The sequence below is a fragment of the Pezoporus wallicus genome, unplaced genomic scaffold, assembly GCF_028554395.1.
Source record: "Pezoporus wallicus isolate ANWC-B61680 ecotype Strahan unplaced genomic scaffold, APGP_CSIRO_Pwel_v1 contig_2574, whole genome shotgun sequence".
Lineage (NCBI taxonomy): Eukaryota > Metazoa > Chordata > Aves > Psittaciformes > Psittacidae > Pezoporus > Pezoporus wallicus.
In genome coordinates this window covers 71373-86062 of record NW_026643030.1, presented here as the reverse complement: position 1 = coordinate 86062, position 14690 = coordinate 71373, and positions in this window count along the sequence as shown.

Genomic DNA, 14690 nt, shown 5'->3' with positions numbered 1-14690 from the left:
CCTATAGTTGTCTCTCTCTTCAGCGTTCCTTGATTGTTTCTTTTTCGAAGGGGTAAAAGCAAGTTTAAGCTCACGGATATTAACAGTTTTATATTCCTCTTTCCTTATCCTGATTCAGACAGCATGTAGGTAAGTTTAAAAGACTCTTGTATAATTTCTTTTATAAATATTCCACACTACAAACAGTTACAATCAGGTCAAGCTCTCAAGTCTTAATTAACTTGAGATGATCACTTGAAATCTGTGGCTCTTTTATAGGTGTGTTTTAAGTTTGTAAAGCCTGATGTAGCTCCAGTTACCTCTTATTGATGAGTGTTTCTGAATGAGCCATAGTAAAATGTCTTAAGTGACTGCAAAAGAAAGAGCTTATTTAAATATGTAGAAAAGCTGGAGTTTAAAAGTTGAGCAATGCAGCCTATAACACAAATATTCTCCTGTTTGTCTCATTAGACATTACAGGATAACTTTTTAAAATTGTTTCTTCATATAAAACAAATTCACTATAGTATAATTAATGTAACATAATTAATAGAATACATAAAATTCTCAGATGTGAATGATAAAAATATTGTGAAAAACATTCATAGAGCATAATGATATGCTCTCTCTATAGTAAAGTTTTATTAGTGTGTATACATGTCAGCAATAATCTGCATATTTAAAAGCCCCAAGTACTCATAGGCATGATCAGCTGTGATGCCTCTAGTGATAAAACAGCAAAACCATCTCAAAGCACCCTATGGGTGCTGTAAATGTACTTCCAAATTGAGAAATTTGGAAGAGATGGTGATCTAGCATCCACTCTCTTGCAAACATAGCCAATTGCATCAAATTCAAAGGTGCAGGATTATATCACATCTTTCACTTAGATAAGAAAATCTAGTGAAAGAAAATTGTGACTGTGGGCGGTGCCCTTGTATGCAATTGAAATATGAATTTTGAATCATATTATTATGCCTGGCAATATTTAATCCTAGCTGGATTATTTAAAAAAATTGAAAAGAAAATGCATTTTGGCTTTAGTTGTAGAATTTTATCAAGAAATAGCATGAACCAATCAACCATTTTAAGCTGTGAATGTTACATAAACAATATCCTAAATTGTGTTTCTGGATAACACAATTTTCATAAAACTGTCATTAGATCTTTTTTTTTTTTTTAACAAAAAGAAAGAAAGAGGCAGGATGAATTTTTATATTGCATGCAGCTGTTTTTTTTTTTAATTCTTTGTCTTACATTTATATCTATTTATTAATATGGCTAGATAGCTCAGGCCATCCCTAAAGACTAGCAAATTACAATCTCTACAACTATGGTAAAATTCTTCTTTCTGAATAATTCTGGGAATTCTTATAACCAAAAAGATCAGATGCCAGACCAAGACTCTCAATATTTCTTTTACTTTATATCTTCCTGTTCTACTGGTAATGCTGATACTGGAGCTGTTGTCACAGGAGGATAGTAACATTATGTCTCTCAGAACCCCTGGCACTATGCCCTATGTACTGCATTTTTAAAATAAACTACACATTTTATATTTACTTGACTCATCAGGATGTTATATCAGATGCACTTAATGTCAGCATTTTTTTACGTGCTGTGATATAAATGTGACAGAATCAGGTATGACATAACATTATTGTTACTGAAAATGGAAAGAAAAATATTCTTAAAACTCATATTTACCTAAAAACATTTAAAAACCCCAAACCAAAAGAAAAATAAAACCACCCACTACCACCCCAACCCCCACTCCCCCAGAAAAAAAAACAAAACAAAACAGGACAGAACATCTTCAGAAGTGGGCTGAAGCAAAAATTAGCTTCTGGAGGTACACAATCCACTTGTGGATAACATGGACTTTTTATCCACAGAACATAAAAATGAGGGGGGGTATTAGAACTCTACTAGTGCATCTCAAATGAAGCAACAAAGGTATTATCATGCTGTTTTATAAGGCAGTAATCCAGTTGTGAGCTGGATAACTCATCATGCAAAATACACATAAACCAGGATTTTGCATAAAGCCTTAAGAGGCTTTTGATAGCATTATTATGAGTATTTTAAAGAAAGCTTTTTTAAAATAATTTTTTAAAAACCAAGCAATTAGCAAAGGAGATATACGACAGATCATGTGAAAAGAAAGATCCATGAATTACAGTAAAGGTGATGATACTTAGGCGCTAGTAAATTTTTCTGTTTTCAAGGTGAATGAACAAATGAGGCGCAGCAAATGAAATCTTACAATAGGAATAAAATTTGTAGTCTGATGGTTATTTTTAGATCTTTCTGTTAAAGGCTGTAACTCTCAAAATCTTTATACCTATTATATAATCATATAAGCTTTCCAAAACTATTGAAATTTCTGACTACTGAAGGAATTTTGTTTCATGAAATCATTTAAGTATATTTATCCTCTCCCTTCTTCCCAGTTACACATTGCTGTAAAAACTCAGAGCATTTCAAAACCTTGAAAGTTTGTTAGAATGGGATTGCAAAATGTAAAATGCGATTGATCAGTAAAATGGGATTTTCTGGGCAACAGAATGGGAACAAAAGAGGCTTTCCTGTAGTCAGAAAGCAAGACTAAACAGAACACCTACAATATTTTTCAGCAACTATTATTCTTTTATTGGTAGATAGTTTCCCAAGAAAAACAGCAACTACAAAATGATGATAATGTAAAACAAGGGTTCAGTAAGCCGCAGCATTGAAAAATACATATACTGACAAAAACTACAGGATGAACAAATGAGAAGAGCCAATGTAACACAGAACAAAAGACAAGTCTGAATCACCACCTGGTTAGACAAGATGAATTATATTTTTTTCTTTGATGTGTAAGTTATTACTGTGGCAACCTAAGCCATTTAGGAATAAATGTTGAAAGCATTTCAATAAGCACATTTTTTCTCTGTTCCAGAATTAAAGTGTATTAGTGAAATTAATGATAATGTTAAACTTTCAGTCATGTACTCCTTCCTGCAGCTCACATCTCTACACTTTAAAGAGTTTTTCCTAACTTTATAACTAGTATTTTTACCTGTTTTAACATAACTTCTTCACTTTTGCAAAGTTTATCATGTTCTTCTTATCTGAAGCCACTTAATTTGTTCTCTAGGCTTTTGCCCTGTACCTACAAAGAAAAGAATAAAACCAAAAATTCCAGTAACCAGACCCAACTTCAGCCAGTGTGTTTTTCAATAGTCTCAAAAGGAAGGCAAAAAGGAGAGGCAGACTATACACAGTATTTCTCCAAAACCAGCAAAACTGTGCAAAACAGATTCCAAAGTCCAAGTCTGTCATGGAATAAGCTTTTCTGAGAAGGCCCCAGCTCCCGCTTCTGTCTCAGTGTGCTATGGGCAAGATGTCGATCCTTCAGATCATCTTACCTCAGACCACACAACCCCTTTTAGTTTAAAGCCATCAGGAAAGAAAATTGTTCTGTGATTATCACTTCTAGGGCTCAGAAAATTTCGCTTAACCATTCTGCCAAAAATTTCCTAGCAACTTCCCACACTGTGTGCAGTTCTTAGCTTTTAAAAAGGAAATGACTAGTGTTCACTCAATTACAGATATTTTGAGGGCATCAAATAAAATTCCATCAGTTATTGAAGGTCTATATAGGTTTTTACACAGAAAGAACAAGTTCCTCACAGTCAAACATCAGTCTAAGTCTGAAGACATAGAATGAATACTGTGAAAATATCAGTTCTTCCCAGCTTCCAGTTTAATTCATCTCTTAAGTAACCAAACAACCTGAGATTCTTCATACACTTTTTTAGGTTTTTTTTTCCCAACTGTTCCTTTGATTGATTCACTTAGGCTCTTAGATTTTTCTGAACTGAAGATAACAAGGGCAACCTAGCCTACGAAGCAGGGTGAATTAGAAAATAATGTGTTCATGGCTCTCAGCTTAACCACAATTACACATCATACCCTTACACAAAAACATGTTCATGTTCTGAATTGCAGAAGTGCCTTTTGATAGTTTGTTACAAACCTCATAACAATGTGAAATTTGGTTCTCCAGTGATAATCAGCATCTGTTACCAAAATTCATTTATATCGTAGTAAGTCATATATTACCTATACATTCACTTTACACATTGATTTAGGTTTACTTCATTCTCCTCCCAGTGTCATTGGACATCAACTGGAGCTGAGAATACATTTATAATTTTGATTTCACTAACTAATTGGCTTTTTGTTTTTCTCCTAATGTAACTGTTGCAGCAGTTATTGATAATTATGACTACAACACCACAATAGAGAGTGGGATTACAAAATGTTCCTGAAATCTCAAAAGTGAGGTTCTGCAGAGTCCGAGTGCTTATGTGCAAGAGCCATTGAGAATGTCCAAGTACTCTTTCTGACTGACATTTTCTTTAATTTCTTTTAATATTATTTTTTAGTTAGGAGTTATGTGGTTATGCATTCCTTGAGATATTGATTTAGTTGTTCATAAAATAGATGTGCGATGCCTTTTTACAGTAAGAAGGTAAGATGTCCAATGGAGATAATTTTCTACAATAACAGATATATTGAGTGCCTAGATAAACAGCTTGCCTTCATTTCAGATCTATAATTCTTTATATGACCTATGCCCTGAGTTAGAAAGGTAGACATTAATTTTTTTCTGTGAATTACACTGTTGATATTTTTTTCTTGTTGTTACCTGAAGGCTCTTCTTTCTAGGAATTTTTTAAGATCCATCAGCCACTGCCAAAGGACATATATACACACACACATAATATTCTATATCATATAAAACACTTGGCTCAATAGTGCTAAAACCTCTATCTCCAGACCACTACAGTTGTGTACAATTAGCATAAAAAGGGATGCTTGAGAGCACAGAAAGAGAAATGGGCATATTAGTTCTCATTATAGCCCAAAAGGGTACGTTTTGCCAACTCCTATTCATAGAATCATAGAATCAGAATGGTTTAGGTTAGAAAGGACCTTATGGTCATATAGTTCGAACCCTGCTGACACAAGCAGAGGCACCTCGCAAGAGATCATGTCGCCCCAGGCCCTGTCGAGCCTGTCCTCGAACACTGGCAGGGATAGAACATTCACCTCTTCCTTCGGCAGCCAGTTGCAGTGCCTCATCACCCTTGCAGTAAAGTATCTAACTATGTAAATATGGTATAAGTATCTAACCTGAACTTCCCCTGTTTAAGTTTAAACCCATTGTCCCTTATCCTGTCGCTACAGTCCCTCTCTGGCATCTCTGTAGGCCCCCTTCAGATACTAGAAGGCTGCAATGAGGTCTCCATGCAGCCTTCTCTTCTCCAGGCTAAACAGCACCAGCTTTCTTAGCCCGTCTTCATAGAGTCATTGAATCATAGAATAGTTAGGGTTGGAAAGGACCTTAAGATCTTCTAGTTGCCCCCCTGCCATGGGCAGGGACACCTCACACTAAACCATATCACCCAAGGCTACATTCAATCTGGTCTTGAAAACTGCCAAGGATGGAGCATTCACAACCTCCCTGGGCAACCTATTCCAGGGCCTCACCACCCTAACAGGAAAGAATTTCCTCCTTATATCCAGTCTAAACTTCCCCTGTTTAAGTTTGAACCCATTACCCCATGTCCTTTTTATGTTGAGGACACCAGAACCGCACACAATACTTCAGGTGAGGTCTCAGGAGGGCAGAGTAGAGGAGCAGGATCACCTCCTCCAACCTGCTGGTCACGCTGCTTTTGATACAGCCCAGGACACAGTTTGCTTTCTGGGCTGCAAGCGCACACTGAAGCCAGCTCGTGTTCAGTTTCCCACTGACCAACACCCCCAAGTCCTTCTCCGCAGAGCTGCTTTGAATCTCTTCTCTGCCTAACCTGTAGCTGTGCCTGGGATTGCTCTGACCCAGGTGTAGGACCTTTCACTTGTCATGGTTAAACTTCATGAGGTTGGCATCAGCCCACCTCACAAGCATGTCAAGGTCCCTCTGGATGGCATTCCTTCCCTCCAGCGTATCAACCAAACCACGCAGCTTGGTGTCATCGGCAAACTTGCTGAGGGCACACTCAATCCCACTGTCCATGTCAGCGACAAAGATGTTAAACAAGACCAGTCCCAACAGTGATCCCTGAGGGACACCACTCGTTACTGGTCTCCAGCTAAGCATTGAGCCATTGACCACAACTCTTTGCATGCAGCCATCCAGCCAGTTCTTTATCCACCGAGGGGTCCACTTATCAAATTGATGTCTCTCCAATTTAGAGACAAGGATGTCATGAGGGATGGTGTCGAACACTTTTGCACAAGTCCAGGTAGATGACAGCAACTGCTCTTCCCCTGTCCATCAGTTCTGAAGCCCCATTATAGAAGGCCACCAAATTGGGATTTTCCCTTAGTGAAGCCATGCTGGCTGTCACCAAGCACTTTGTTGATTTTCATGTGCCTCAGCATGCCTTCCAAGAGTATCTGCTCTTCATATGGGAGGTGCTCCAGTCCCCTGATCATCCTCGTGGCCTTCTTCTGGACTTGCTCCAACAGTTCTATTTCCTTATACTGGGGAGACCAGAACTGTAAAAATTGTATTGACACTTTGTAGAACTAATTTTCCAAAAGAAATTTCATTTAAAACCTGTTAATGGCAATGAAGCCTGGAGGAGGTTCAAGGGAGACCTTTTATCAGCCTTTATGTACGTGAAATCTGAAGAGGGACATTTTACAAGGATATGTGGTGATGTCCTGGGTTCAGCAGTAGCAGTCCTGTTTCTCCTTCATGGTAGTTGGTGCAGTGCTGTGGTTTGACTTGCAGACTGAGAGCAGTATTGGTGAAACCAATGTTTTTGGTTGTTGCTAAGTGATGTTTACCCTGACCAAGGACTTTGTGAGGCTCATGCTCTGCCAGGGAGGAGGGGAAGCTGTGAGGAAGCAGAGATGGGGCGCCTGACCCAGGCTAGCCAGGGAGGTATTCCATACCACAGCACGTCATGCCCGGGGTGAGGGGTAACTGGGAGTTACCTGGAAGGACACAGGCTTCTGGGTGGGACTCGTTTCTTGGCCGGTGGTATCGTATTCTCTTCCCTTGTTATTTTCCCTTATCATTGTTGTAGTTGATAGTAGCGGTGGTGATTTGTGTTGTACATTGGTTGCTGGACTGTTCTTGTCTCAACCCTTAGGAGCTGCACTCTTTCGATCCTCCTCCCCGTTCCTCCAGGAGCGGGGAAGGGGAGAGCCCCAGGGAGGGGGGGGGGGGTCGATTGCTCTCAGCCCAGCGCCACTCACTGGGAGTGAGTGAACAAGCTGTCTGGCTAGGGTTTAAACCACGACAGGTGACAAGACAAGAGGGAATGGCTTTAAACTGAAAGAGAGGAGATTTAGATGAGATAATAGGAAGAAATTCTTACCTGTGAGGGCAATGAGACACTTGGAAAAAGTAGCCCAGAGGAGTTCTGGCTTCCCCATCCCTGGAAGTATGCAAGGCCAGGATGGATGGGGCCTTGAGCAACCTGGTCTACTGGGAGGTGTCCCTGCCCATGCCAGGGGGTTGGAACTAGATGAACTTAAGGTCCTTTCCAACCCAAACCATTCTGATTCTAGTTTCAAGAACATTTAAAAGTTACAGCTTCGGTTATAAGCAACTTACAGTCTGTTCTTATAAAATAGGGGAAAAAAGAGGGGAAAGAAAGCCCTAAGGATACAATTTAGAAAAAGTTATTAGGTAAAACATCTTGAACAATCTGCATGGTTTCTGAAACTGGAAACAAAGAGAGAAAAGGCTAATAGTGCAGATGCAATACCATTCTGACGGAACTGTACTACTTCTGTGATTTGAGCCAGATAAATATTTTGGCATAACTGTATTATTCCATATAAACATATTAGTTCAGGTGGAGATAATACCTGTATTTTTAACGCAGCACCTCATTGTACCACATGTACCACATATCCTACAGCTTGCTGTTTCCATAACAAAGGGACTTTACAGATAGAAAACATCTTCCCACAGATTTCAGCAGGGCTAAAGCAGAAGAGTTACCTCAGAGAGTCTTAAGTACATTGACGGTATCAGAAAGTTGTTTTTAATACCTATTCAAGATGATCTATCCTTGAGCACAGCTCTTATTTAAGATAAGGTAATGGAACAGAGATTTCTGCCAAAATATATTGTTTACAATTCTGCGGTTGATTTACAACATGTTCTCTGCCAGCAGTGGGAGAAGGTTGAGAGGTCTCAGGTCTGACCCTTCATTATCCTTCTTTTTTTTGGGTAATGACAAGTTTAGGAAACATCCACAAAATAAATATAAGCTTACCTACTGTATTACACCAGCATTTGTTAGGTCTGTATAATTACATATTTGACTCTGGGAAATGAGCAATGTTTTTAAACTCATGCCGATGCAGAAAGGTCTGGGCAGGCTGGAACCTTATGCAGTCCAGCAAAACTGAATCCTGCTGGGACAGATGAAGTAGCAGGTCAGGCTGGAGCTGGCAAACAGCTCCTGGGGCAAAAGAAACACTGCAGCAGGACAGGAAGAGTTCAAACTGGAATAGCAGAAAAGTGCCCAGGGCCCCAGGAACATCAGGTTGGCTGTGAGGCAGCAGTACACCTGGGCAGCAAATAGTCCCCACTACATTCTAGACAACATGAGCTAGAGTGCTGCTGGAAGGTCTGGGGAGGGATCTTGCCCTCCTGGTTAAGAGCTGAGAGACAAACCTGAGACTTTGCCCAGCATGTGGCTCTCCCACATGAGACAGACACTAATGTATTGGAACAAGTCCCACAGAGGCCAGTGAAATGATTAGGGCTGGACCACAAGGCACCCAAGAACATGCTATGGGAGCTGGGTTATTTCAGTCTTACACAAGAGGATTTCAATGAAAAGTGCATTGCTGTCTTCAAGTAAAAGGAGAGCAGACAGGGTCAGAGTGCTCCCATAGATGCACAATAACAGGTCAAGAGACAACAACAAAAAAAAATCAGAATACATACAATGACTCTTTCATTTTTTTTCTTTTCCTTTTTCTTTTCCCTTTTCCCCTTTCCTTTTTATTTTTTCTTATTTTCTTATTATTTTCTTTTTCTTTTCTTTTTTTTTTTTATTTCCTTCTTTTTCCTTCGCTTTCTTTCTTTCTTTTTCCCATGAGGGCCATGAAGCCCTCTTTGAGAGCAAAGCTAGACTAGAAACCCTCCAAAGATGTTTTCCAACTTTAACTACTCTGTAGTAGCAATGGGAAAGGTTAGAAATAAAAAACTTTTGCCTCATACTTGTCTAGAATGAGGGCAAGGTGGCTGGCTAATAATGAGATTGATATTTGAAACTTCTGATCGAAGGATTCAGAGATGTAACACATAATTCTGGAATTGTTTGATCCCTGGTTAACAATTGAAGAAGTTTTCATGTTCAGACAACTGAAATGATTTATTACATGTATACTGCCAGTGTGTGTATATATATATATATATATATATATAATATATATATAATCCTCAGATGTGAACTTCACATTCACGTACATACTGTGTGTGAAAGACTCAGGAAATAAAGGAATTGCTAGTGTTTGCAGATTCTGCTATGACATTAAAAGCTTGCTTCTCTTTGTGATAAATGTAAAAAGCAAGAAGAATCAAGACAGAGCAGATGATTTATGCAGTTGCTACAGAAAGTGCTTCAATCACATTTATTCATCATTTTACAGCAATTCACATGTGGATAACATTGAGATTTACATGCTGAACTGCCAGTTTTTAGGAGTTTTTTCAGCTTATAAATATCTAATATGAATTGAAGACCTTTCAAAAAATGTAATTATTTTTTCTTCCAAATGATAGATTATATAGATGGTATCTTATTACAAACCTCATATACCAGTTCAAATAGCAATTCTAACTGCTTTAATTCATTTGTTTTTGCTTCAGGATTTAGAATGCCCTATAAGATGATTGTTGGGAAATTAAAAAAAAAAAAGTGGAAAAAAGGAGGAAAAAAAGTTGATAAAATAAATTCCTAGCAATAAAGTAGCCAGCAATACAGTGGAGCTGCTACACAGTCACAGAAGAACACTGTGGAGTAGGAAAAAACAAGGATCTTTGTTGTTACAATATAAGAAACCCATAACAATCCAAACCCTGCATACTTTTTCAAACAAAGCAAATGAAGTCCAGTTCGACAGTTTATAGCAGGTCATACTGTTTATTGTGCTGTTTTAAATTGCATATAAAAATCAAATTAAAAAAAAATTGGTTTCTTAAACATTTTGGTAAATGACTTCTAAAAGCATCTGTATCTTGGCACTCATATCCATCTCATAACATTGACTTAAGCATATGAAGATGTCATCAAAGGAACTTCTGTAGGATCAAAATTCCACTTGACTGTGTAAGTAAATGTAAGCTGGCAGAAATAGAGACGCTAACTAAATGGTGTACTATATCTGACTAGCCACTGCCATTGTACAATTAAAAAAAATAATCAAAGAGTTCCCACATTTCTAATTGACTTTTGTTAATGTATCATGGCTCTGGACTGCAGAGGCATTATGTGTTGAGGACAACTCTGCAAAAGTGGCTGCTGTACAATGGAAGCAGCATGATCTGTAAAGGCAATAAACCTTCTTCTTTTTTAAAGGGTCTTTGCATAATGTGTATGGATTCATAAAATACATTCAATGTTGAAATTGCTGCATAGAATTCCTTTCAGTATAAAGATAATGGACTTCAGCAGCTCTTCATATTGCCAGACTAAACTCAGTCCATTGATTGAGTTCACTCTTCTAGAAGAGCTTTAAAGAAAATTTGTAAATAAAAATCAAAGGTTAATATAATTTTAGAGTTTTTAAGATGAAGGAAAGGAATGATGAACCTGCTGCAGTTTCAAACCTCTAAACCTCCCAAGGACTTTTGAGCAAAACCACATGTGCAACACCACAAAAGACTGTAGCAGAAAGGACAATAAAAAATAGGTATCTAAATATAGACTATTATGTCTCTCCCTGTTGTCCACTGTTGCTCTAATTTGTCCTCATCGAATTTCCTTTATTTTGAAATAGAAGTGATCAGCTTAAAAATCTGAGATAGTGCAATAAGCATGTTGGAGGAAAATATATTTGCCATCAGACTTTGTAGAATAGGTTGCCTCTAGTGAACAAATTAGTTATTTTACATATATAATGCTTATAAAAAACCTCTTGATAATAAAAACCATCACAAAGTTCTAATGCTATCACTGATCCAATAAGCCATTGTCGTGGGTTCAGCAGTAGCAGTCATTTTTCCCCTTCTTGGTAGCTGGTGCAGTGCAGTGTTTTGACTTTCGGCCTGGGAACAGAGCTGATAGAGATGTTTTGGTTTGGCCAAGGACTTTGTGAGCCTCATGCTCTGCCAGGGAGGAGGGGAAGCCAGGAGGAAGCAGAGACAGGACACCTGACCCAAACTGACCAAAGAGGTATTCTATACCACAGCAAGTCATGCCCAGGATGGAACTGGGAGTTAGCCGGAAGGGCTGGGAGACTGCAGGGTTGGAGGAGGTACCGGTCGGTGCTTGGTCGGGCTGGGGGGGAGGCGAGTTATCGGTCGGCTGGTGGTGAGGTGTTGTATTCTCTTCCCTTGTTATTTCCTTTATCATTATTATCATTGGTGGTAGCAGTAGTGATCTGTGTTATACCTTAGTTACTAAACTGTTCTTATCTCAACCTGTGGGAGTTGCATTCTTTTTGACTCTCCTCTCCGTCCCTCTGGGATCAGGGGGAGGGCAAGAAGGGCGGGGGGAAGTGAGTGAACAAATTGCCTGACTGGGTTTAAACCATGACAGCCATTTCAACGGTTCCAGAAAAAGTATCATGGACAAATTAGAGTTTATTTATTTCTGATATTAGCAACTCTCTAAAAAAGGATGTTTCTGAAGAATTTTACATTACAGCTTGAATATTGGCTGTACGATTATGCAGATTTCATTTATGACAGTATTATAAACAGGAACATCATTTCATGCAACTGTGTAATGAATAGAAAGTTCAAATTGTTTAGTACTCTGACAAGGAAATGTCTTCTATCTGACAGAAAGAGCTTTACATGGTGTGCTGAAACTGAGATTAATTTGTATTTCAGAGGGACACTCATCCACTTTCTGATTAGGATCCAAATGTTGCTTGTATCTCCCCTGCAATATTGTTTTCAGTGGTAAAACTGGAAGGGGAATAAATGTAATGATTTTTTTTTTTTTAATTCCCCTCAGGGATTTTTTTTTTTTTCTTCAGGAGACAATTTCCCATGGAGAAAGGAGCACTTTAATCCCACTCCCAGAACTTTTATCAGGAATATCAGGAGTAGAGAGTTGTATAACTAGGGTGCTAAGAATATCCTTCAATCCCTAACAATACAGTTTCACCACCAAGGGTACGTCACCGAGGCTTATTCTAAAATAAACATCTGCAATCTGAAAAGACAATAAAATATCAGAAGACACTATCTTCCCTAGGAAATCTTGGTAGTTCTTGGAGGAACAACCTCTTTATACCCTTGTTCTGACCCACACAAATACTGGACATCCACACAAAACCAGCAACAACTATCACCTGTGAGAGAAGAATTGTGTGGTATCATAAAGACAGCTGTCCAGCTATTTTACTATTTGAGTGGACAGGCAAAGGTGTCAGATCAATGCAAAGGCACCCAAGAGAACTGTTATCAGTCCTAAAATTTCTTTACATTCTCAAGAAAATGATTCCCAGATGATCTTCCAGGCTTTTTTCTCTCTGTGCCATCTATGGCAGGGATTGTTAGATGTACGTAGGTCTCCATAAAATTGCTCTTAAATAAAAAAGAATAAAAAAATTAGAGATATAATGCAATCTTGTGTACAGTGACTGAATGAAGTCTGACAGCCTAGAGCTATTGACTGCCAATGTGGTACTCTACAGAGCTCTGATCAAAACCTGTGTTTCTGTGAATCAATACATTGATTTTCACCTGCCCACTTACTTTATCGTGCATCTCTCTCAAAGTCCATGTTACATTTTTTTTCCTTTCTTGAACAGCCTAAGTAGGTTGGGAGTTTCAAGGTTGAGAAACTGAGAACATAGATGTGAGTTAAGTTGCAAAGAAGACATATGAATAGAGACATTCACTTGTTTCAGTGTTCTTTACTATCTAATGTTATTTAAAATGTATTTTTGTTTGGTTTATTTCTAGAAATAAACAGTTTTGCGAAATGTCATTCAAGACAGGACTGCACAAAACGAGCAAATCTCCCTCGGCAAGATACAGTTTTGGTATTTGTGCCTGGGTACATTCCCAGCTACATGACACTGGAAAAACAGGGAGAGCTGTGCTGCTGGGTGGATTATGTTACCTGTGAGGGTTGGTAATGTTTTGTCTATTGTTTTGTTTTCTTGGGTTTCTTCTTCTTTTTGTATTTTATTCTAAATAATTGTTCATAAATGTGAAGAGTTCTGTTCTCATCAGTGAAATGCAGATCCAACCTGCCATTTCAAGAAACCTGAAATACAGAAATTAAATCTCTTACCTTACCTACAGTTGCTTCCCTGGGTACATAAGTAGTAATTCTCTAATTTTTTATCCCTTGTTGGTTTGAGTGTGTATCCAAGTGAGGTGAACCACACAATAAATAAAAAAAAATAAAGAAAAAAAAATCAGACTGAATCACTGAAATAGGCAGAAGAAAAAATGTGGGAGTAATTTTTTATTTATTTTTAATATTAAATGGTTATATGATATTGGATGAACAATTCACATCTGCCAATAATACCTGCATTTCTTAACCTTAACTTTAGAAAAAACATTCATAAACCTGCAAGTGTTGAGTAGAGTCAAGAAGGGAGGCTATGATACAGAGAAGAGTAATAATTTTCTGCTTACCTTTTACAAGTGTTTGTGGTCTTTTTAATCCTTTTTTTTTGCTACTAGATTAACGTTTTGCCTGCCAGCTATGATAGTTTAAACTTAAGAAAGTGTTACGTTCATTAAAAATCTAAGTGTAATTTTAATATTTCACTCAAATAACTGTTAGCAGTAATTTCAAATATAGTTTATTTTCCAATTCATGCAGAATCATTTATTCTTGAGAGGACTTTACTTTATTTAACATTTATCTAGTTTTGCTATCATGTACTTTACCACTGAGCTTGATTTAAAAAAGATTTGCCTTGGGAAAATTAGCAGTCAAATGAAGACAGTGGTAGTTTGTACCACATCTCAAGTAGTGTTGAACTGACACTGAATAAATCTGTCTTTTACTATTAAATGATCTTTTTGCAGTGCTTAAAAATTCTGTAACTGAAACACCACAGAATGACACAGTAGTATCACTTAAAAAACCTTCCGAGCCTAGGTTGATGGAAAAGTGGAAAGAATGCAGCTATTTAAAAGCCAGGAAGAGTCTGGAGAAGCCATTCACTGCTCCCGTCTTCATATCAAGTTCATGACTTGAACAAGCTGAGCATTTTTTTACTTTTGATGCAATTTTTGCTGACATGTTGTATTCTTTTAGCTGTCCTTACTATCATGCCCCCTGGAGCACCAGTGGCTGATAAGTAATCAAGGGGAATTTCAAATATTATAGGATATATATAGCTTTAAAAGACAGAACCAAGCAGTCAAAGGGAAATTCATGGGAGTTAGGAATACTCAAAAAAAAAGAAAAGAAGGATAAAACAATTATGAATTAAGTTACATTAAAATTCAAAAAACAGATAGACTTCAATGGGTA